The 21,475-nt window shown below is 43.4% G+C and overlaps 1 protein-coding gene across 2 annotated transcripts in view; it reads left to right on the top strand.

Annotated features, from left to right (window-relative positions):
* The window catches only part of LOC106097546 (mucin-3A), a 326,173-nt gene that overhangs the window by 238,636 nt on the left and 66,062 nt on the right, over positions 1 to 21,475 (top strand). The gene's annotated exons all lie outside the window — the stretch shown is intronic.

Genomic DNA, 21,475 nt, shown 5'->3' with positions numbered 1-21,475 from the left:
CATAGATATCAGGAGTTTCAGAGTTTAATTAAAACGCAAGGGAACACTGCAAAGGCTGCAAAAGCTAGGAGAGAGGGCTGGCAGAGAGTTGCTGACAAATTAAACTGGTAAGTAATTTATTATATTATATTACATTATATCCTCTTTCACATTAGAGCCACAACAGAACCCACTAGAACATGGGAACAAGTAAAAGTGAAATATAAGAATATTCTACAGAATGGTAATATTTATCACTTATATTGCTTTTAGTCTCCTGAAAAGAGACCCTGAAATAATCTGTTTGTTTGTTTATAACAGCAACCAAGAAAAGGGCAGAGCAAATAAAGACAGGTGGTGGTCCTGCACCCCCTCGTCACACCCCGGCAGAGGAACTGGCCCTAGGGTTGAATGCCACCAGACCCATTGTTGAGGGCATCCCTGGGGGCAGCTCTTCCTCAGACGAGCAGCCGGGGTGCAGTAGCAGCACCTTCATAACTGGTGCTATTTGTACAATGTAAAATATTTGGTTGTTGCCTTAATTAAAATGCTTTTTGTACTGTGACATTTATTGACATTGTGGGTTTTTTTGTGTGTAGTTTTACATAACACTCCATCACTTCTACCTGTTCCCATGCAAGGGGTGACTGAAGCATGCACAGTAAGTTGAGATATATATATATATATATATCCCGTCTATCCCGCAATATACGCTGAATTCTGAATACTCTCCTTATCAATCTTGCACCTTCCGCAATGGGTTGCTCGCGTACAAACGGACAGGACATGGCTGCGACAGACTTCCCAAATCCACCTTCGCTTTTATAGCCGTGGTCTCTCATCTTGATTGCACGTAGTAATTTACTATTACTACCCTAAAATATGAATTACATTTGACATAATCTACTACATGACATAGAATGATTAATAGTACATTTCCCTTTTTTTCGGAAATGACCTGTATGTATCTGTATGAAATCAATAAAAGAATCAAATGCTGCATTATCTTTAGTTACACTGATAATATTTATTTATGGTAAAACAGTGGCGAAATATCGCTGTTGCTTTCATATAAATGAAGCGGACATACCTGAGTGGTCGCGATCTAATCTTGTTTACATAAAGTAAGCCTGCTCCCGAGCAGGTTTACGCTTACGGATCTGTTGCTATGACAGCAAGTCCCGGATGAGCTTCGGAGAACCGAATGATCCAAGATCACGTGAAATCGTCAACAATCAAATCCGGCTAATTTACTTAGCGAGGTACGAAGAACGGACCCCTGGGGCCGTTCTTCGTACCTCGCTTACTACATCCAAGATCAAATGACACATCCAAGATCAAATCATCGCGCTAATTTTGAGCTCGCTAATCCGGTTCTCCGAACACACCTGTTGTTGACGATTAGTATAGCTGGATGAAGTAATCTGAGATCACTGGGTGGCTTAAAAGGGGCTACGCATCGATAGTAGAAACATTGATCGGCAACCCTGTGATTGGTCGGCGAAGATGTCGAAGGAGCGCGCACAGTATTTCACGGCAGCAGACCAAGAACTCTTGATTGAGGGATATCAGGAGTTTCAGAGTCTAATTAAAACGCATGGGAACACTGCAAAGGCTGCAAAAGCAAGGAGAGAGGGCTGGCAGAAAGTTGCTGACAAATTAAACTCGTAAGTGATCCATGATATTACATTATATCATGTGATATTATATTATACCACATTATATTATATTACATCATATCCTCTTTCACATTAGAGCCACAACAGGACCCACTAGAACATGGGAACAAGTAAAAGTGAAATATAAGAATATTCCACAGAATGGTAATATTTATCACTTATATTGCTTTTAGTCTATGACAAGAGACCCTGGAATAATCTGTTTGTTTGTTTATAACAGCAACCAAGAAAAGGGCAGAGCAAATAAAGACAGGTGGTGGTCCTGCACCCCCTCGTCACACCCCTTTTTGTACTGTGACATTTATTGACATTGTGGGTTTTTTTGTGTGTAGTTTGACATAACACTCCATCACTTTTACCTGTTCCCATGCAAGGGGTGACTGAAGCATGCACAGTAAGTCGGGAGTAAGTATATACAGTACAGTAAGTGTATATATATATATATATATAGAGAGAGAGAGAGAGAGGAAGAAAGTAAATAATACCCTCACGGGAGAATCGATATCTCTCTATGAGCACACCGTCGCGCTGAGCTAAAGGATCCTGTCTATCCCGCAATATACGCTAAATTCTGTAAACTCTCCTTATCAGTCTTGCACCTTCCTTGCTCGCGTACAAACGGACAGGACATGGCTGCGACAGACTTCCCAAATCCACCTTCGCTTTTATAGTCGTGGTCTCTCATCTTGATGCACGTAGTAATTTACTATTACTACTCTAAAATATGAATTACATCTGACATGATCTACTACATGTAATAGAATGATTAATAGTACATTTCCCTTTTTTTCGGAAATGACCTGTATGTATCTGTATGAAATCAATAAAATAATCAAATGCTGCATTATCTTTAGTTACATTGATAATATTTATTTATGGTAAAACAGTGGCGAAATATCGCTCTTGCTTTCATATAACTGCAGCGGACATACCTGAGTGGCCGCGATCTAATCCTGTTTACATAAAGTAAACCTGCTCCCGAGCAGGTTTACGCTTACGGATCTGTTGCTATGACAGCAAGTCCCAGATGAGCTTCGGAGAACCGAACGATCCAAGATCACGCGAAATCGTCAACATTCAAATCCGGCTAACTTACTTAGCGAGGTACGAAGAACGGGCCCCAGGCCCCTGGTCTGTGTCGTCAGCTGTTGTTGTTATCATGGGTTCCCGAGCAAGTAAGACTGCCTCACAGGGAGACGACACATTCATGCAAGAATTCACTCCCGGCAGTGCGAGATATTTATATTCTCATACAAAATTGTGATTTTGAGGGTAAATTGGTTGCTGTAAAATGTTTAGATTCAAATGTTAGAAGTTTTCAGAAAACACAGCAGCCTTAAAGAGCGTGTGGAGAAGGCCAGCCCACATCAGCAGCAGTTAAGATATGCTCTGGTGAATGGCTTTCCTCCACCCCTTGCTGACACAAAATGTTTAGATGAATCTTTAGATTTCCCTGATCAACAACAGCCTGTGCTCCAGACCATTAATTTAACCAATTGTTAAAAGTAATCTGCATTAAGCTTAGGGTTGTTCAAATTCAGTACAATGACATATGAGATGAAGTAAAATAGGTAAATATTTTAACTAATGACGTGCACAGAGGCACTTGACCTGTTTGACAGACTGTCGTCTTATTATGAACCATTGTTGAGATATAGAGCACACCTATGAAAACAACTAATATGCTGAACCCTGTGTGAAACAGCTGAAAACTACATGATGGAGAAGCTGAATTGAATATGAAAGTGCAAGTCTTTGCCACTGTGGGGCAAAGCACGCAACCACTGTGTGAGGTTGTGTTGCTGTCTCTTCTGAGCTGATGAGCAAGCTACACATTATCAGATCGGGAGCTGGCTGAGAACTCATCAAAGAGAGGGAAAGAGAACTATGATAACTCGAGTATGTAGCGTATCCGTGAGTTCAGCTTCGTCTTTCAGATGCGCAGCAGTTTTCCTGTATCTTGACTCATGTGTGTAGAGTGTTCATAGCATCAGCATCATGTTTTTGTTTATTTGCTTTGTTGGGTTGAAAAATAATTAAATAAACTTATGATCATACTTATGGATCACCATGGCACATGTCATCAGCCATATGGTTTATTTACGCAGATGAAAAAAGTGAGTGTGAATGTGCCTGACGTCGCAGTGTGTGTGTGCGCTGTGTAAAAGTAATTGTCTCCAACTGTGAGAACGATGATTCTGCAGGTCACCAGTTATTGTAAAGAAAAAAAAGAATAAAAAAGAGATAAAATTTACGTTGTAGATGTAAAATAATAATAGGAGAAATGTTTTGTGTTTATCAGCCAAGAACAACTACAATCTCATTTTCTGCTTTTAAGAAAGGAGAGTTCAAAAACCAGAGAGAGATGCGTGATGGTTAAGCAGTGATGATAATAATGAAAATGTCTTAGTTTTGTCACTTTCAGATGAAAAGCAGACCTGAATCAATTTTCCACATGCAGCAGTCGGAAGAAAGTTATAGTTTAACATCATTGGAAACGTTCAGGCCGAGTTTCTGGCTGAATTGTTTACAGCGCCATGTGTCCCTCAACCTCACAAGCGAGCTCTCACTCCTCCCTGAAGTCAAGGAATGCAGTTCCAAAGAGCAATAACATGGCAGATAAAGAGACAGCAGCAAAGTCCTGAGCAAAGAGTCCCAGCAAGCAGCAGCAGTGTGGACAAATGGCATCGGAGAAGAAGAGCAAACCCATCATCCTGACTGATTGGATGGATGGCACTGTGTTTCCAACAAGCTGCAACTTCACTGTGCATGTGAAAAGAACTTTTGAGGAGACTGTTGGAGTTTGACATTTGCCACTTTTGGAGTAAAATGGCAAGAAGAGACAGTAGAACACAGGACAAAGCTGAAAGAGAACTGCCGGCTATTGGACTGCTGAAGTGGGAGAGGACAACAGCGTGAGAGTAAGTGAGAATGCTGTTGTTTAATGTGGGAAATCAAATTTGGGTTAGCAAACCTGGGGAAAAGAAAACTGACTGCTTAAGTGGGAAATTGTGAAAGAGTCTGAAACACTGCAAAAAGAAACATATACAAAATCACACACACAAGCAGAACATGCATTAACCCTACTAACACAAACACAAGAGAGCTCATGAAGATTAGACAGCATCTTAAGCATGTGAGTCTGTTTATCATCTGGTCCAAGTCACTTAGTGTGATGAAAAGTGATGCAAAGATCAGTGGACTCATAGCACATTATCAAATAATAGCAGAGAAGTGTGCAGGAAAGGCAGCTTTAAGAACATGCCCTGCTGGAGATGCAGCTCCACAGACATTGATTAAACCTGCCTAATAACAAACACACATGCAATGAAAATCAGCTTGTTATCTCTCATCAGTGCTAAAATAGTGTAAATTTAACAGACACTTGTTATCCAATGCTGACAATTAACTCTCTTGGTTGCAGGACAACAGTTTAATTTTTGTGGGAAAAAAAGATTCTGGTTTGACCAACCAGTGATCAGACAATAAATTTAGTTGTTAATATAGTAAATTGGGAGATGCTTTCTGCTTGATTGATGCAGCACAAGTAATTTACTGTATGAGGGAAATTCTATTTTTGTGATAATATTTTGAACATGCATTTCTGTTGTCCTGTCAACTTAGTGGGTTAATAGCTGATATGCAAATTAGCTGATCGTTCTTAGATTAATGAAAGGTGATTGAATGCTAGCACAAGTGAATGGGATGTGTTGGAGTTTGTTAGAGTGGAGACTAAAACACTGAGTTTCCTGGTTTTGATGTGCAAGTGACTCCTGCACCCAACTCTGAATACATAAGAACAAATTGCTTTTGTGAAGTGCATGACAACATGTCACATGTTTTATGATGACATGGGAAAAGGAAAACTGGATAAAATGGGTGTGTGGCCTAAATGAGTGAAAAGCACAGACCTGGGGATTAAACTCATATCTAATAACATATTAGGGTTATGTTGTGTGTTGTGCGGCTGATGGATGGTTTGATGATTTTTGTTTTCTTTTGTTGCGAAGTATGATTTACCCTCCTGAGATGAGGAGCATGTGTCATGATTTAACAAGGCCTTTTTATTTTGATACTTTCACAGTGCACTGAAAGTTTTGTTTGATAATCTCTGTTTGAGCAGATCTGCACGATTAGAACAGAAGCGCTATACGACACGTCGTCAAGAAAATTGTTGTAAGTGAGTTTCTCCACATTAAAATGGGCTCAGGAGAAAGCCACTTATTTGGGACAATTAGGAAACAAGTTCCAGTCTAAACGGATTCAACGAGGTAATCCAGTCTAAATTCTTTTCTTTTTGAAATGACGTCATTTTGCTGAGAGTGGAAACAAAATGCGACGATAGGTTCCACTATCCGCAAAGAAAGAAAGAAAGAAAGAAAGATACTTTGTATCTGGTTAAATAACCTTTAGTGATGAGTTCAGTGTATAAAAGATTCAAAGACTGAAAGTAAGAAAAATGATTTGCAAATAAGTTGAATCCATCAATTAAATATTCTTTAGGACAAAGTTGTTGTTTACGTTGAGCAGATTTTAAATATAAAACTGTATTTTTGCAGGGACTGAGCTTAAACCCTGCAGACACTGAATCTGGTCCAGGAACCAATCATGACACGATGTGGACTGATGCTGATGATGGTGTGTCATATGCCTCCATCAGCTTCACCAAGAAGACCAAGAATAAAGCCCGGGTAAGATTTTGACTTTTCTATGGATGATGTTGGCAGTAAGTTTGTGGTTTTTAAATTCCATGTCAGGTTTTATCTTTAAGAACATCTTATAATGTTTTCATACAGGCTGGTGGTGGTGATGATGATGATGATGACACTGTGACTTACAGCACAGTGACAGCTGCCTCACCTGCTGGTGTTCCCAATGATCCCAGTGACCTCTATTCCACCATCAACAAACCAAAGAAATAGGATGTTACTCATAAAATGTTTCCTATCGTTTTTCTGATGCTGCATCAATGTTTGGATGATAGAGTAACTTAATTTTTGTTCTTCTTAAAGTAATTTTGTAATTTTGTATGATATAATGTTGAGTGTAATCCAAAGGTATGTAGACCATGGATCAAGCAGTGGTGTGCATGAGTGTGAATTGAGTCAGAATTAGCTACTGCAGTAAGTCCCATGAAATGTTTTTTTTTTAATATATCATAAGAGTTATTAACTGAAGGACATTAATATATCTAAATATTCATCTTTTATTTGATTTCTTCACAAAAAACGTTAAGTGAACTACTTAACCTCAGTTAATACATAGAAAACACATTCAATAATAAAACTGCATTATTATCACAAGTGTTGCTTCTTTATTCTTCCTTTAACTGAGACAGACATGATATACTTTTAGCTGACTCTTGGAAACTAACATTATCAAAATAACACTCTTATTCTTATATTCCATCATATAATAAATATGATACAAGGTCAGGATAACTGTAACAGTACTACCTGGATCTGCAGTGAATCATATAGCTCAGTATCAATCTGTGAATTTAACCAGAAAAAAGAAGCCAAACCTGAATCAGACAGACTGAGTCTTTCTGCAGACTGTTCTCTGGTTATAAAGAAGGTCACAGATCAGGATGTTGGTCGTTACACCTGCAGACAGTTCAAAAATGCAACAGGACAACAAGAAGGTCCAGACTTTATGAACTATAAAAACATCTGAGACTCTTCTGCCTTTTTTTCCTCCAGAACTTTATTGAAAATCTTAAAGTGAACAGTCAGTCATTCCAGTTCACTTTGTACAGTAGACATACAGGACAAATAAGAGTAACAATAAGAAGGGTAAATAAATAAAGATTTTTTTAAAATGACAGACTTGGGATGGTATGTGACAGACTTCATAATAGCTTTGCACTTGAAAATTGTATCTGTGACAGCTTATTTGTTGAAAATTTCTGAGTGAATTTCAATCAGTAATAAACCTTTTTTATTTGAAGTTAATTCAAGTGAGTTTAAGTAATAGTCAACTTTAATTAAAAACAAATTAAATAATGGGGATGAGTTTTGAAATTTACATTTCTGAATGTGGAATTTCCCCAGTAAGATATAAAGATTGATAATGGCACAAAAATGTTTTTCTTTGGTTTCAAAATAAGTGATAATGTCCTTCCCTTCAATTTTGACTTTGTATGTTATTTTGCACAGTATATAATTTCCAAGTTCTCTTCTGAGACTCTTCTGCTTCTGTCAGACTCCACTGATCAACGACATCATCAACTCAGCACAGACATGAATCCACTGCTGTTTAAAACATTTAGGTTTTGATTTATTCTCATATTTAGAAGCCAAAACCTGTTTTCATGTGCAGTTTAATTTATTATAACAATAATAACTTTATTTATAGAGCACTTTTCAAAACAAAGAGTTAAAGCTTCACAGTACAAATAAAAGCTGCACATTGAACATAAGTGTACATGTTAAAACATACAGAAACATAAACACACACATAATCAGCCATACTGACAGACATTCATCCAATATACACACATAGATGCATGTATGGTTTCACACTATGGCCACAAATGAAGTGAATGGATTAAAACAATAACAGAGTCAGCCAACCTGATTGACTGAGGAAGACTTCCACAGTTTGGGCGCTACAACCTCAAAGCATCACCTCTGGTTTCAAAATCAGAGTGAGGGACAGTTAGAGGGCCCTGGTTAGATGATCAGAGAGGCCGACTGCATTGAAAAGATGTTATAAGCTCTGCTATATAAGCAGGGGCCTGTCCATGCAGGGGCCTGCCTGGTCTCACACCAGATGAAAATGGGTTTCACCTTTTTCTCTTCTTTTAATCACAGTACTAGTGGAGCACACACACACACACACACACACACACACACACACACACACAGATGTTTCTACAGGCTCAGCATAAGCAGCAGATTTAGTTTGGCTCTTTAATGAAGCACAGCAGCACAGCTGTAGAGTCTTGTGTGTTTTAAAATCGCTTTCATTCTAACTGTCATGTCCAACTGGATTTTTAGTGTGAACTTCGTGAATTTGTTAAAATTTTCATTTCGTTTTTTACTTTACTGGGAAGTTTTATTTTTCCTCTTTGCACTGAAAGGCAAAGCTGGTGCATTCATCCATCCATTCATCTATTCTCTTCCATGTTTTGTTTTAATTGTTTAACAGGGCACGAGTGGATTGTTTGGTCAGCAGGAGGTTTTGGGTTCATTATTTAATTTTGTTTTATCCTTGGCTGTGAAGAACAAAGACTAATAGTATAAATATTTTCTAAAATTATTGTGGAGGCAACATCTTGCTTTTTAGACTTCAATCTGTAGCCTGTCAAGTTTTGTGCAGTTCATTTACTCTCATTTACATATTATTATAACTGTTGCCGAGGTGACCCTCTAACCCATAGGTGTCAAACTCTGGCCCGCGGGCCAAATTTGGTCCGCAGCCTAATTACATTTGGCCCGCGAAGCCATGCCAAATTACTATTAGAGCTGGCCTACTGGTATTATACAGCTAATATATATATCGTTTAGTATTAAACTTTGTTTGTTCCATATTCAGTTTTTCAGCAAAACTTGTTTGAGTCCATAAGAAAAGATTCATTCTTATATCTGGAGGAAGATTTTTTTTTCAATAAATATTAATGTTAGCCCGCGACTTTGTTCCAGTTTTGAATTTTGGCCCACTGTGTATTTGAGTTTGACACCCCTGCTCTAACCCATCATATGAAAACTGGCGATCCAAGGGCCACATCAGGCCTGCGAAAGGTTTCTGTCCGGCCCCCAGAATATAACTGAATTCAGGAACAGCCTTGTTCCTCTGTTTACTTATTTTTTTTTATATCAACTAAAACGAACATCATCTGAAAAGTAGCTTGTGACATACTTTGCCTTGAATCAAAAACAACGATAAACTTTCTCCTCGCATTAGTTTTTTTTTTTTTGTAATTGTTGCATTTATTGTATTTATCATTTTTCACAAATGTCCTTGCTTGGGCTTTGAGCTTGAGCAAGGTAAGTGCAAGCCTTGCACATCCAGAAAAGGAGAATCAGTTACTCTTTACATCGCATTAAAGTAGCCTGCCATCCAAATAAAGTAAAACCAAGAAGGTCAAAAGTCAAAAATACTCACATTTGGTTAATGAAAGAAGTTACATTTTTCCTCTGACAGTCTTTTTGTTGAACAGCTTGTTGAACAGGATTAGAAACATTGGATTGGGGTAAATAAACTTGCTGAGGTTGTTCTGGCTTCTCACCGACATTATTATGTACCCTTTGTGACCACAACACACATGCAGACATTCAAGGCCACACACACACACACACACACACTACAGCAAGAGTGTATGTTGGTTTAAGTGTCCTTTTATGTTTTATTACAGGTGGAACCCGCTGAGTTTTATGACGTGTGTTCTGTCCTTTTATTTTTAGAATTTCTCCTGTTTTCCAAACTTTTTCTTTTTTTGTCTGTTTTTTTCTGTTTTCTTCTTGTCGTTGCCAGTTCTATCTCCCTCCACCGCCTGTCAGCTCTGACATTCCTAAAATACAAATATACTGTGGAGGTAAGAAATAACGACACGAGAGGTCCCTGTGTCTCACTCCAACTGTTTATTCACACACTGTCTCTCAGAACTTAAGATACAGTAAGCGCCAAAATCTCCACCCAGCTCTTCCCTTCAACTTGGGTGTGAGTGGAGCCATCTGGTGGTCCGCCACACATACCCCCCTTGAACACACAGTTAGGTCTCTATTCAGTCCAGGACCCTGGGCCTAAGCAAACGACCCGAACGACTGAACCTGGGAGGGAGAGAACAGGCAGAGGAAGGTCCATCCTGTGAACGAGGCTGGTGAAGGCGAGCAGGAAAGGCAGAAGGAGGCTCAAACGTTGGTGGTCCGGGGGTAGTCCTGCGGGGGAAACCAGAGTCTGTCAACCCCATTGAAGGAGGGCGGCCACGGCGAGGGGCCTGGGCCGGCACTACATTACTGTCCGGAAGAACATGTGCAGGCTTAAGTCTGTCAACACACACAGTCTCCCTTCGACCCCCATAATCCAAAACAAAATGTTTCTGGCCCGGTTTGATAACCCTGAATGGGCTGTCATACAGCGGCCGCAGCGGTGTCTTGTGGGCATCGTGCCTGACAGAAACAAACTTAGCAGTCTCTAAAGTCTTTGGAACAAAAGTGTCAGGCACGCAATGGTGCACAGGACCAGGAACCCGAAGCGAGCGCAAAAGTGGGTTGAGCGATAGCACTGATGGATCGAAGCAGGGGGGAGGGTTCTCAGGCAAGAATTCTCCAGGCACGCGGAGGGGCTGACCAAACACGAGCTCAGCTGGGGAAGCGCCGAGATCCTCCTTAACCGCACAGCGCAGCCCAAGCAAAACCCACGGGAGGCGGTCAACCCAATTGCCATCTTGTAAGGAGGCACGAAAAGCAGCCTTAAGCGACCGGTGGAACCGTTCACACATCCCATTAGCTTGCGGGTTGTATGCGGTTGTGCGGTGGACTTTAGCCCCCAGTCCATCAGCCATGGCCGACCAAAGCTCGGAAATGAACTGGGGCCTCTGTCTGACGTAATGTCCGCGGGCGGGCCGAAACGCGAGACCCAGGTTGACAAAAATGCCCTGGCCACCACTGCTGCAGTAGTGGATGCCAGGGGGACTGCCTCCGGCCACCTGGTGGTCCGGTCAACAACTGTCAAAAGGTGCGTAAAACCTTGTGACGGCGGCAGAGGACCCACCAGATCGACATGCACATGATCGAAACGTTTGCCGGGTATAAAGAACTGCTCCAGAGGCGCCTTGATGTGTTTATGAACCTTCGCACGCTGGCAGGGAATGCACGCCGACGCCCATTCCTTAACTGATTTGCGAAGGCCTGGCCAAACAAATTTAGAGCTGACCAGTTTAACAGAGGCCCGGACCCCCGGATGAGAGAGAGCATGTACCGAGTCAAAAACCCGACGACGCCAGGAAACAGGAACCACTGGGCGAGGGCGGCCGGTGGAAACGTCACAGACCAGGAAAGGACCACCGTCCTGCATGGGTCTGTCCTCCAGTATGAGGCCCGTCTGGGTGGATTTAAGCTCGAGGATGTCCGGGTCACCGCTCTGATCGGCAGCCATGGCGGAGTAGTCTATGCCGAGAAAGACAGGAGAAACCAGTGCACGGGACAAACAGTCAGCCACATGATTGGATTTACCAGCCACGTGCCGAATGTCTGTTGTGAACTCAGAAATGGCTGCCAACTGGCGTGCACTCCATGGATCAGAAACCTTGGACATGGCAAACGTCAAGGGTTTGTGGTCCACGTATGCGGTAAAGTGACGACCCTCGAGAAAAAAACGGAAATGGCGAGTCGCCAGGTGGAGCGCGAGTAGCTCCCTGTCAAAAACGCTGTAATTGCGTTCGCTGTCACGCAGCGTACGGCTGAAAAAGGCGAGCGGTTGCCAGACACCCGAGATTCGCTGTTCCAGCACCGCACCCACCGCTATGTCCGACGCATCGGTGGTCAACGCAATCGGCGCTGAGGGGGATGGGTGGGCCAGAAGGGCAGCATTAGCTAACGCTGACTTAGCATCAGAAAACGCTTGGATGCTTTCTGGACACCAGTCGACGGCGTCATTAGCCTTCTTACCTTTTAACGCCCCGTAAAGGGGCTTCAGCAGATGTGCCGCCCTGGGGAGAAAACGATTGTAAAAATTCACCATCCCCAAAAATTCCTGCAGTGCTTTAACGTTTGCAGGACGCGGAAATTCCGAAACAGCTCGGACTTTGTCAGGCAACGGAACCGCGCCCTCAGCGGAAATGCGGTGCCCAAGAAAATCGAGAACAGGCAACCCAAACTGGCATTTAGACGGATTAATAATCAGTCCATGCTCCGTCAAACGCTGAAAAACCTGACGCAGATGGAACAGGTGCTGCTCATTCGAGCTGCTGGCTACCAGTATATCATCAAGATATACAAAAACAAAGGGCAGCCCGCGCAAGACAGAGTCCATCAACCGCTGGAACGTTTGGGCGGCACCTTTCAGGCCAAACGGCATGCGCAGAAACTCGAAAAGGCCGAAAGGTGTAATAACGGCGGTTTTGGGGACGTCCTCCGCGCGCACGGGAACCTGATGATATCCCCGTACCAAATCGATCTTCGAAAAAACCGAGGTCCCTGCAAGATGGGTGGAAAAATCTGGGATGTGGGGAATGGGATAACGGTCGTTCTCCGTGACGTTATTAAGACGGCGGAAATCCCCACAAGGTCGCCACCGACCATCAGATTTAGGCACCATGTGTAAAGGAGAAGCCCAGTCACTATTCGAACGCTGCACGATGCCCAGGCGCTCCATGGTGGCAAATTCTTCCCGAGCGACAGCCAGTTTAGCAGGGTTGAGGCGATGCGCGCGCGCGCGCGCGCGAAAACCAGGGGCCCTACTGTAGTTATGTAATGCTCCACCCCATGCTTCGTCACAGTGCTCGAGAAAGTGGGGACAGTGAGTGAGGGAAACTCAGAAAGCAAACATTGAAAAACGTCACCCGAATCCACTGAGTTAGCATGCACCACGGGCTGAGCACCCCGAGTAAAACAGGGTAATGAGGAAAATGACACAGCATCAATTAAACGTCTGTTAGCAACATCAACCAGCAGTCCGTGAGCACAAAGAAAATCAGCGCCTATTATAGGCACAGAGCTAGCAGCAACAACAAAGTTCCACTGAAAGTCACGGTCATGAAAGCAAACAGTCACCAACCTTTCACCGAAGGTTTTGATGGGAGAGCCATTAGCCGCTGTTAGCAATGGCCCGCAGCCCTCAGCTAGCCTGTCCGAGCCAGCCGGGGAAGAAGGCTCTTCTGTGAGCCGGAGTCCACCAGGAAACGCCTCCCCGAGCGTGAGTCCTCTAAGAAAAGCAGCCTTTCCTTGTTGCCAGCGGTCGCGGCTGCTACCGAGCGCTGACATGCCCGTTTCCCTGGGTCTGGAAACTGCAAGGCGGGAGACAGCGCCGGGCCTTCACTCCAAAACGCTGGTGATAAAAGCAAAGCCCTTTTCCGCGGTGCTGCCGCGCAGCGATTCCGGCCACCGTGGACGAGTCGGAGGGTCCCTGGAGCATCGGTGAGGAGGCAGGGGAAAACGCTGGTGAGTCCTGAACAACCGCCTGGACGCCGAAACTCCTGGTAGCAAGGAGGATGCGATCTGCCTCTTCCGCCAGAGAGCGGTAATCCTTCGTGGCCAATAGCGGGGAGTTGGCAAGGCCAGCGCGCACTGGAGCCGGCAACTGTCGGAGAAAGAGGTGGGTGAAGAGAAATCCTCCATCATCCGCGCCCAGCAAGGACAGCATGCTCTCCATGAGCTCGAGGGCGGTGCCGTCGCCCAGGCCCGCGAGGGAAAGGAGTTTCTCGGCTCGCTCAGCATCAGAGAGGGAGTAACGCCGCAGCAGCAGCGCCTTGAGAGCGGTGTACTTGCCTTGGGCTGGAGGGTCCCGGAGGAGAGTCATCACGCGGCGGGTTGACAGCGGGTCAAGAGAAGCCACCACATGGTGGTATTTAGTATCGTCGGCTGAAACTCCACGAAGAGCAAACTGAGCTTCTACGTGCACGAACCATGAAGGGGGATCGTGAAGCCAAAAATCCGGCAATTTAAGCGCCACAGCAAAAGCAGCCATCGGCGGAGGTGCAAATCCGGCGGCAGCCGATGCTTCCAGGCCGGAGCTGGCGTCGTCGTCGAGCCTTAGCATGTTCGCTACTGGGGTCACCAATGTGGAGGTAAGAAATAACGACACGAGAGGTCCCTGTGTCTCACTCCAACTGTTTATTCACACACTGTCTCTCAGAACTTAAGATACAGTAAGCGCCAAAATCTCCACCCAGCTCTTCCCTTCAACTTGGGTGTGAGTGGAGCCATCTGGTGGTCCGCCACAATACTAACATAAAAAATAAAATAATTGAATTAAATAAAAAGAAGGACTAAGAAGAGGAGCCTTTAGAGAGTTTACCGAGCTCCTCTTGGCAAAGCAGATGTGTTCGGCACAAAACTTCATTCAGATCATGTTTCTGGTTGCGAAAGTCGTCAGACAGGTAAAAAAAAAAAAAAAAAAAAAAAAAAAAAAAAGTTTTGATTTTATCTCATATTTAGAAGCTAGTATGTTTGTTAGTTTTCACACTTTGTTTCTATTCCTGATCTCTGCTTTCTCTCTCTCTCTTTGAGACTGGGAAAAGAGAGGGCCGTGCAGAGATGTTTAAAGGGGCGGGTGCTCAAAGTTAAAAAGGGGCACATTGAACCAGGCTGAATAACAACAACACACATTCATCAAGAATCTAATATGGGATGACATCATCCTATGTCACCGTTGTCAAGTGGCGACAAGGCAAAGCAAACATAGCCTATGTTTTACCAGATGGGTACAATGTTGCTGTTGAATGGTTGTTGCTGCTCCTTCTGCTGATAGTGCTGGAGGGCAGGGCTGTGTTGATCTGAGACTGTAGACATTAAAAAGTCCATAGGAGAGATGAGCTGATTAAACAAGTGTTATGAGATAAAAACAAAATGCAAAGATTGGTGACAGCACTTGGAACCATAAGGTGACAAAAAACTGTGAGAAATAAACTCGGCTCTGCCTGTGAATCACTCTTTGCTTCTCTTCCTCCTTCATCTCCTCATCTCATCTATCACTCTCCACTTGCTGTCCATCTGAGAACAAGGCACAATTTGCTATTGCTATAACCAATAATTAATTATCCACACTTAACAACTCTTGCACTTAATCTATAATAAAATAATGATAGAAAAATGTTATAGAAGCAAAACATTCCAGTTGTGCTTATTATTATTTTTATACCTCTCCAACAACTGGTACATGTGTTAATGTTACCTGTGCTCTTTGTAATCCAGCTGCTGAGGGATCCACTGCCTTTAGTAGCCTCACACAGCTCCTACTGTTTCCTCCTCATGTCCTTACCAGCCATGTCTGGACAATGTTATATCATGAGTAATAATTAAAAAATTCTATACACATAAACACACACACACACGCACATACAGTGACATTTTAGACCTTCTTCAGAATACTGTATATACTGTGGGCACAAGTTTCCATCATGGTGCTGATCCAGAATCCTTCCCTTATTATTTATTACTAGAGCTCCACTCTGTACAGGCAGAAAGTTTATTAAATTTTTAAACTGTAGAAATACAATAATTTTACTGCTGTAAAATAAGCATTTTGTCATATTTAAAATATAAATCTAATATAATCTATTTCTTAATGTATGTTCTTTAAAATACAGGGTGTGTTTTTTAAAAATCACAATTATAATAATCTATAATTATGTCGATATGCATATTAGATCGTTTTAAGTGTAATATAAGCCCTCCAGAAAGGCAGGAAAAGCTACAGACCCATGACAGCCTTACCCAGTCAGCTAGCAGCTATGACCAGCACTACTTGTGCAGTTAATAAAAGGACAGATAATGTTTGTCGCGATGTTACACACACAGCACGCTCATTTGTTTCTTCAGTTGCCACAAGACAACTTATCAACGTGTACGTAATAAGCCAATACTCCTGTGTGCTATAGACTACAGTGTGCGCTGTACACCTACTTACTGGGTTTGTCGCATCAGTCTGTGTCTCTGAGTTAATCTGAGTTTCTCCTACAGCTCCAGACCCCCCCAGCAGAAAAATGTGGGTGCTCTTTGTGAGCTTGTTCCCAGCTCGTGACCAACGCACTCTGCTGTCAAGGGCAATCATTGGTTAATGGTCATCATGTGACTGATGCAAGCTAGATCCTTTTATTTAGTAAAACTGTGATTGATAGTTAAATATTATTGTTGAGGGGCACAGACAGGACTCCGCACACACACATTTAAAAAAAAAATAAAAAATTGCCTCAACAAAAGGGCACTTTGGGTGCCCATCAGGAAAGGGGCTGGTGCTCAAGCCCCCCCCCACCCTCTCTGCACGTGCCTGGGAAAAGACACGAGTGTTAATGACATTTACAGTCAGTAACTGATGTTAAGCTGCATAATATAACTTAAATGTTATCTGTATGCTTACTCTGGATGCCATTACCTTGGCCTCCAGTAACACTGTGAGGAACCTTTGAGTTGTTTTTGACCAGGATACAAACAAATATGTAGGACTGCTTTCTTTGCACAATACCTCTAAAATTAGAAATATCCTGTGATGCTGAAAAACTAGTTCATGCATTTATTACTTCTAGGCTGGACTACTGCAATTCATTATTATCAGGATGTCCTAAAAACTCCCCGAAAAGCCCCCAGTTGATCCAAAATGATACAGCAGGGACTAGAAAGAGAGCATATTTCTCCTGTATTTGCTTCCCTTCATTGGGTCTGTGTTAAATCCAGAATTGAATTCAAAATCCTGCTCCTCACATACAAGGTCTTGAATAATCAGCCAACATCTTATCTTAATGGGTCATGGTCTGAGCAAGTGTCTGGTATTTTCCAGCTTGGGTCCTGTGTCTCCCTGTGTGCACCCACGAGGGTGGAGCCCTGGTTCCTCACTTGTTTCTCCCACCTGTGATCCATCAACAGCAATCAGCTACCTCACAGTGTTAACTCGGCCTTTATGCTCTTTACCTTGAACTTGTCCTCGTTTGTTTGTTCCACCAGTTCCTTTGCCAAAACTCCAATTAATCTCACCTACAGTGCAATCACCTGGATGCTGGTTGCTAGTGATGAATCCTTCAGAAGCAGCAAAGCTTCTAATGAAAAAAGGGTTCATTACTCAAAGCTTTTTAACACAGTGCTCTTTGGCTCCATGTTGTGGACAAAAGTATGAAAAGCAGCTTGAATCTACAACTTGATATGAACTGCTTGATAGTGACTGCCCACTCTACAGAGCTGAGTTTACAGCTTCTGTTTAATATCATGTGACAGTTCTGTGTGATATTGGGCTACCACTGTGGTGCTTTGAACATGTATTTGTTGTGGGGGGAGGAGGGGATAACAATGTTATGTCTGTTTGATTAATACATTTTTGATGAACAAACTTTCTTTGTTTGAACATGAGCCATAGTGTGTTCTCCCTTTGTTTGACATCTTAACATTTGAAAATATAACTGACAAAACATCCTTTATAATAATATAAAACACTCTTATAATAGTTTGGGAGTATGCTTGTGCTGTGAGGTCCTGCCACTGCGTAGGTATGTAGCCTCTCCTTAGCTCTGGATTTAAACACCATCCCTCTGTTTCAGTTGACTCTCGCTACGTTCTCCATGTCACCTGTCTCATTTCACTGTGTTCAATAAATGTCTTGATGCAATCATCCAGGTAAGTAAATCTCCAAAAGTTGATTCTACTCATCTGGACGTAGCGTTTTCAGTGGGAGAAACTTTTTGTCACTCATCCAAGTGACTTCTTTAGTCTCAGCTGACTGCAGGTTTCCCCAATCTTATAAACAGTACATTTGCATAATGACTGAAACCAGCCCAGTGAAGGAACAATGGGCTGGGAGGCTATGGGAGGATATGAAAACTGGCAGGTTAGCCTTCTTAGACTGTGAGATTTCCATCAGTAATGGGGGACATCTAAAAGCTGATGTGTAACGGAAACCTACGCATACGGATCAGTATTTAAGCTTTGACTGTCATCATCCACTGGAGCATAAACTGGGTGTAATTACGACGCTACAAGACAGAGCGAACATCTTGATGCATTCTCAATCATCCAGGAAAGTAAATCTCCAAAAGTTGAATCTGTTCATCTGGACGTTGCGTTTTGTGGGAGAAACGTTTCGTCACTCATCCAAGTGACTTCTTCAGTCTCAGCTGACTGCAGGTTTCCCCAAACCTTATAAACAGTACATTTGCATAATGACTGAAACCAGCCCACTGAAGGAACAATGGGCTGGGAGGTCAGTTCCTTAATCATAATTATGCAAATTCCCATGACCATTGATCAACAATCACTGACCAAAACCCACTGATCAAAGAACACTGATCAATGGCCATGAGTACCATTCACAGAGTGTTGGGGAATGGCTGCAATCACAGCATTCGCTAGAGGTTGTTTGGTTTCCCCGATGTATAAATCCTGGCAATCCTCCTGGCACTTAACAGCGTACACTATGTTACTCTGTTTGTGTCGGGGGACCTGATCCTTGGGGTGGACCAGTTTTTGGCGCAGCATATTTTGGGGTTTAAAAGCCACAGAGACCCAGTGTCGAGAAAAAATGCGTCTCAACTGTTCCGATACTCCTGACACATATGGGATCACTACAGGTTTTCGCTTGGGCAGCGGTTGCCCTTCTCTCCTGGATCGGCTGGAGCTTTCTTTAGGTGCCTTCCCAGCTTTGACAAAAGTCCAGCTGGGATAACCACATTTACTCAGGGCCTTCTTGATGTGCTGTTCTTCTGCCTCCCTGGCCGCTGTGTCAGTGGGGATGGTGTTCGCTCTGTGTTGTAGCGTCCTGATGACACCCAGTTTGGGCTCCAGTGGATGATGAGAGTCAAACCTTAGATACTGATCCGTATGTGTAGGTTTATGGTACACGTCAGCTTTTAGATGTCCCCCATTACTGATGGAAATTTCACAGTCTAAGAAGGCTAACCTGCCACTTTTCATATCCTCCCTGGTGAATTTGATGTGTCGGTCCACCGAGTTAATGTGATCCATGAAATGTAGTACGTCCTGAGATTTGATTTTCACCCAGGTGTCATCCACATATCTGAACCAATGGCTTGGTGGTGTTCCAGGGTAGGATAGCAACGCCCTCTTTTCCACTTCTTCCATGTACAAATTGGCCACGATGGGTGAAACTGGGGAGCCCATGGCACACCCATCTTTCTGCCTGTAGAACTGACCCTTGTATGTGAAGTAGGTGGAATGAAGACACAGTTCCAAAAGCAAACACACTTGGTCGATGCTGAGAGTGGTCCTGTTGCTGAGGTTGGCGTCATCCTGTAATCTCTTACGGACTACCTCCAACGCTTCCGTGACTGGGATGCAAGTGAAGAGAGATGTAACGTCGTACGAGACCATGGTTTCATCTGCCTCCATAATGACATCTCTCACCTTCTCAACAAAATCCAGGGTGTTCTGGATGTGGTGTTCAGAGCTGCCCACCAGCGGGTTGAGGATCGAAGCCAGAAACTTGGAGATGTTATAGGTGACCGAGTTGATCATGCAGACAATTGGTCTTAAAGGTGCACCCTGCTTATATATTTTCTGTAAACCATACAGACTTGGTGTAGACTCCCCTGGGTGCAGCCTGTGGTATGAGGTCCGGTCAATAGCCTTGTCTTGTTCTAACTGCTTCAGACAGTCTATCACCCTCTTCCTGTAACCACTTCCTGGGTCTCGTTTCAGGGGCTCATAAGTATTTTCATCACTGAGTAGTGACAAAATCTTCTCATGATAGTCTTTCTGGTAAAGCAATACTGTGCACCTACCCTTGTCTGCCGGAAGCATGATAATGTTGTTGTCATCACTAAGTGAAGTGAGTGCCTTCCTCTCCTCCATGGTGATGTTGGATGCTGGGGGCTTTGCATTGCTGAGACAGGCTGAAACTTTTGTCCGTAGTTGCTCTGCTTCCACTTCTGCAATATTGTTGTTGCGAATTGCTGTTTCTGTGGCTGTGATCAGCTCCACTAGCGGGATTTGTTTCGGTGTGACGGCAAAATTCAACCCTTTAGCAAGGATGTTTTTCTCTGTTTGGGTGAGCTGTCTGTCAGACAAATTCTTCACCCACTTGTCCACATCCTCCGTGTCGCATCCTTGTCTCTTCTGGCCACTGAGGACACTCTCCATATTTTGCGGTGGTTTCCGACGTACAACAAGTAAGTCAAACTTCCTTTGTTGCCTGCTCTTAGACTTCTTGTGCTGTGCTAGACGAGCCTTCTCAGTGAAGTCAAACACCTTTTTAAGAGTATTCTCATCTAAAAGCATAGTCAGTCTCCGTCGGATCCGCTCCTCTTGAGATTTTAGCATGTCGATGGTAAAATTTGTCTGCCTCACCCGTTCATTAAGCAACTGATGCTGTGTCTTCTGGAGGATTTTTGTTGCCCGGAAGCCTTTAACTGAAGAGCTCATTTGCAGACTTTTAGGAGTAATCCTGTTTTGTCGGCATCTGAGGCTGAATCTCAGGTGGTTCCTGTAGTCCGCCATCTTACGTGCTGTTTGCTCATACTGACGTACAAGCTTTAGGCAGTCCTTGCCAAAGTGGGTTAAAACATCTTGATGCATTCTCAATCATCCAGGAAAGTAAATCTCCAAAAGTTGAATCTGTTTATCTGGACGTAGCGTTTTGTGGGAGAAACGTTTCGTCACTCATCCAAGTGACTTCTTCAGTCCAAAAACTGGTCCACCCAAAGGATCGGGTCCCCCGACACAAACAGAGTAACATAGTGTACGCTGTTGAGTGCCAGGAGGATTGCCAGGATTTATACATCGGGGAAACCAAACGACCTCTAGCGAAGCGGATGGCACAACACAGAAGAGCCACCTCGTCAGGCCAGGACTCTGCAGTCTATTTACACCTACAGGCCAGTGGACACTCTTTCGATGATGAGGATGTGCACATCCTGGACAGGGAGGAACGCTGGTTTGAGCGCGGAGTCAAGGAGGCCATTTACGTGAAAAGGGAAAGACCATCTCTGAATCGAGGAGGGGGCCTAAGGGTACATCTTTCGCCATCTTACAATGCTGTGATTGCAGCCATTCCCCAACACTCTGTGAATGGTACTCATGGCCATTGATCAGTGTTCTTTGATCAGTGGGTTTTGGTCAGTGATTGTTGATCAATGGTCATGGGAATTTGCATAATTATGACTAAGGAACTAACCTCCCAGCCCATTGTTCCTTCAGTGGGCTGGTTTCAGTCAT

This window comes from Oreochromis niloticus, linkage group LG15 (genome assembly GCF_001858045.2).
Source record: "Oreochromis niloticus isolate F11D_XX linkage group LG15, O_niloticus_UMD_NMBU, whole genome shotgun sequence".
NCBI lineage: Eukaryota > Metazoa > Chordata > Actinopteri > Cichliformes > Cichlidae > Oreochromis > Oreochromis niloticus.
Note: the sequence above shows the minus strand (reverse complement) of the source record. Positions and strands in the feature narration are given on the sequence as shown.